The sequence below is a fragment of the Myotis brandtii genome, unplaced genomic scaffold, assembly GCF_000412655.1.
Source record: "Myotis brandtii unplaced genomic scaffold, ASM41265v1 scaffold494, whole genome shotgun sequence".
Lineage (NCBI taxonomy): Eukaryota > Metazoa > Chordata > Mammalia > Chiroptera > Vespertilionidae > Myotis > Myotis brandtii.
Genome location: NW_005368860.1, coordinates 98,138 through 102,823, shown reverse-complemented (window position 1 = coordinate 102,823; position 4,686 = coordinate 98,138).

The window sequence follows — 4,686 nt, the reverse complement described above, 5'->3', positions numbered from 1 at the left end:
AAAATTAGCCCACAAAGATGAAAGTGCAGCAAAGAAACAAAAACTAGTAACATTGGAAGTGCAATTAGAATCAAATATAAATAGTTATAGAAGCAATACCCCACCACATGAATGTTGGAGACTATAGAGGAGCAACCAGAACTTTGTAAAGTTGAGTTTATTATGTAAATGAGAAAAGTGACGCTGAAGAAAGGATGACAATGTCCCAGAGGAAGTAAAAAAACTTCAGAATAAACTCTGAGAGAGATTTCCTTACACTGAAAGCACAAAGGATAAAATATTGGAAACAGCAAATGTACCACACTAACATAAGATAATATAAAACTAATTATGAAATATAAGGGAATTCTGTACTATATTCACTTTTCCGTAAACCTAAAACTCTTGTAGAATAAAGTTGGTTTAAAAAATAAAAAAGTATTGCACAGCCCTAGCTGGTTTGGCTCAGTGGATAGTCAGCCTGTGGACTGAAGGGAAAATGCTCCGGTTGTGGGCTTGAATCCCAGTAGGGAACATGCAGGAGGCAGCCGATCAATGATTCTCTACCATCATTGATGTCTCTCTCTCTCCCGCTCTCCCTTCCTCCCTGAAATTAATAAAAATCTACTTTAAAAAAAAAAGTATTGCCCTAACCGGTTTGGCTCAGTGGATAGAGCATCGGCCTGCGGACTCAAGGGTCCCAGGTTCGATTCCGGTCAAGGGCATGTACCTTGGTTGCGGGCACATCCCCAGTGGGGGGCGTGCAGGAGGCAGCTGATTGATGTTTCTTGCTCATCGATGTTTCTAACTCTCTATCCCTCTCCCTTCCTCTCTGTAAAAAATCAATAAAATATATTTTTTAAAAAAAGTATTGCACATACTTTTTTACCTAACACTAATTTATTACTGAGATATAATGAAATTTTTGAATCACAGGCACTAAATTCTATTCCCTAGAGTAGTATTCCTTAAGCTATGTATGTCCTGTGGAATGTGCTAGGAAGGAAAGTGTGAAAGCCACTTTCTAGTTTAAAGGGAAGTAAGATGCGTGATTTGAGGAATATTCAGTAGTTCCTCATAACAGAAAGAACACTAGACTGAGGATAAAACAAAATCTGGATTTTAATCTTGAATTATTAGCAACCAACAATGTAAAACCTTATATTTCATTAAGCCTGTTTTTTCATCTGCAAAATAAGACGACCAACTGGTATGGAAAAGTATGTTTCAGCTTAAAGGTCTCAGTCCAATTAGAATTTCTTTCCAAAATGTTTCTTCAACTATGAGAATGGTAAAATAGATGATTTAGATAATGCACATTAAAATATAATGCTTGCCCCAGAAGGGTGGCTCAGTTGGCTGGAGCAGCCCCTGGTACACCAAAAAGAGTACGGGTTCGATTCTGATCAGGGCATATACCTAGGTTGCGGGTTCAATCCCCAGACGGGATGCATGCCAAAGGTAATAGATCAGTGTTTCTCACATTAACATTTCACAAAGCTCGCTCAGTGCATGCTCTCTCTCCCGCTCTCTCTCCCTCTCCCTCTCTCTCTCTCTCTCTCTCTCACTTTCCCCCCCCTCTCTAAAATCAATAAAACATAGGGGGGGATTAAAATATACATATGTAATCCTATATAATAAAAGGCTTATTTGCAAATTGTCCCCTCAACCAGGAGTTTGACCAGGGGGTGAGGCCAGCCAGCCAATGGCCTCTCCCCCTGGGTGGCCCCACCCCCAATCACCCCCTAACCCTGATCAGGGGTGGAGTCAGCCCACCAACCACCCGCGGCCCCTCCCCCAGGCAGGCTCGGCCCCCATCTGTTCTGATCAGGATGGGCCGGCCAGACCCCAACTGTGCACGAAATCGTGCACTGAGCCTCTAGTGCTTTAATAAAAATGAAACAATATTTGTCAGGTCCTTTTTTTGTCTTTTTGGCCTATTATCAAACAACTATCTTTATCAAGTTTATTTTTACTTAGGTCATGGCTGGGTAGCTCAGTTGGTTAGAGTGTTGTCCCGATACACCAGGGTTGTGGGTTCCATTCCCAGTTAGGGCACATACATAGAAACAACCACTGAATGCATAAGTGTAACAACAAATAGATGTTCCTCTCTCTCTCTCTCCCTTCCTTCATTTTTCTCTCTAAAATCAATCATTAAAAGACTATTTTGACTTAAATAAAAAATGTATTTTACATCCATCAAAATCATCTAATTTTAAATTTCACGCTATGTCACTTTTATTTCACAAATACAGCGGTACTACTTACTTCCCTTGCTACCAAAAAGCAAACAAAACAAAATATAGCTTAAGCCTGACCGGTTTGGCTCAGTGGATAGAGCGTCGGCCTGCGGACTCAAGGGTCCCAGGTTCGATTCCGGTCAAGGGCATGTACCTTGGTTGCGGGCACATCCCCAGTGGGGGGCGTGCAGGAGGCAGCTGATTGATGTTTCTTGCTCATCGATGTTTCTAACTCTCTATCCCTCTCCCTTCCTCTCTGTAAAAAATCAATAAAATATATTTTTTAAAAAAAGTATTGCACATACTTTTTTACCTAACACTAATTTATTACTGAGATATAATGAAATTTTTGAATCACAGGCACTAAATTCTATTCCCTAGAGTAGTATTTAAAAAAAGTTGCAAAACATAGTCCAAAGCTTTCTCTGCACTCATCTCCCTACCAATACTTTCAAGTGATATAAAGCACAAAAAATAGATAAATAAAATAATATTAAAAACTTGACCATGCCAAGTTTTTAGCAACACTTTCAAAACTAATTTCAGTTAAAAAAAAAACAAAAAACTCAACTACCAAAAATACCTTCTTTTTTTTATTATTCTAAGTTTCAAATTTCATAAATCTAAAATGCAGAATGAAACTGCCACAATTAGGCTAAATAGAAACTTTAAAATGCAGGCTTCCTATGTATAACGTGCTAATAATCAGCAACTTTAGAATTTACATATATACTTGGGGATGGGGATACAAAATTACTTTATTTGAAGGAATGGTACAAATGAAAAGACGTAAGTGGATGATTTGGTACAAGTTATAGAAAAGATATGGGTTAACTCCAACATGCAGTATTGCTTTGGTGACCAGGAAGTCACCCGTGGCTATGGGAAGGCTTAGCTAAGGCTTAGCTCTCATCAGTCTCCCAGGCCGTGCTTGTCAAAGAGATACTCTGCCATGCCAGTTTCAGGGGCCCCCAATTTATGTTTGACTTCCAAAATTACTAACCACGATTAACAAAAAGTATCTGCTATTGGTATCATCTAATATTTGGTCTTTTCAAAGTATTTTCTATCTCTCTCATATGAATTATGGTAGATAAAAATCATGTTTAGCCCTGGCTGGTTTGGCTCGGTGGATAGAGCGTCAGCCTGCAGACTCAAGGGTCCCAGGTTTGATTCCAGTCAAGGGCATGTACCCTGGTTGCAGGCACATCCCCAGTAGAGGGTGTGCAGGAGGCAGCTGATCGATGTTTCTAACTCTCTATCTCTCTCCCTTCCTCTCTGTAAAAAATAAAATATATTTTTTTTAAAAAATCATGTTTAGCCGAAACCGGTTTGGCTCAGTGGATAGAGCGTCGGCCTTCGGACTGAAAGGTCCCGGGTTCGATTCCGGTCAAGGGCATGTACGTTGGTTTCGGGCACACCCCCAGGAGGAGATGTGCAGGAGGCAGCTGGTCGATGTTTCTCTCTCATCGATGTTTCTAACTCTCTATCCCTCTCTCTTCCTCTCTGTAAAAAATCAATAAAATATATTTTAAAAAATAAAAATAAAAAATAAAATAAAAATCATGTTTAAATAAACAATCCATAAAATGGAAACTATCAACCAAATAAAAATGCACCATTTTATTACTAAGTTTTCAAGAACCTATAAGTACTAAGTACAATTCTTAAAAAGATACGGCTCCATTCACAAGCACACTCAAGTTCAAATATCAAGTACATTAAAGTTGTAACACTAAAACGTCACTTTTTAAATAATTCTTTATTAGTTAGCTCTGACCCAAAATATACTGAAATATTTCCCCAACTCTAAAATCGTTAAAATCTGATCATCTCTGACACCTGTACATAATAAAGATGAGAATTAAGAGACAATTTTTCATTAAAATGTAGGTAGCATGTATCTTGAAGTATGACCCTAAAAATACCAATCACAATACACTGAAGCCTTCCCTTTCAGCACATAATCTGAAAATTCGATTTATTATGCAATGAAGGCATGAAATAGTAAATCAACACTGTCCTAGAATCTGGTTTCAAAAGATCATATCCAATTAACATCCTTTAAGTAATAAAACTTAACATTTTTGAACTTAACACCTTTTAAAATAGTCAAATTTGTAAAACCTTATCGTTAAAACTTAATTTCAAAGTCTGTGCTCATAGGAAACCAAACATTGTATTCCAGGCGACAGGAGCTGAGCTGCTTATCTCAGAAACCACTTTCTCTCCCATTAGCTTTCCTCTCCTGAGCTGTTATGCAGTTTGCACTGCAGTTTCCCACTGAATGAAAGAAGAGAACTCGGACCCCATGAGGTAGGAAGGGTCCCCTTTCTGTTATTACAAAAAAGCAACAGTCCCCTTCTCATGGAGCCTCTCCTCTCCCCGTGTCCGGGAGAACTGGACCCCCCGCCACCGGGACGCTCCGCCGCCGGACGCCGCCGAGCTCGCCGGAGGTGGACAC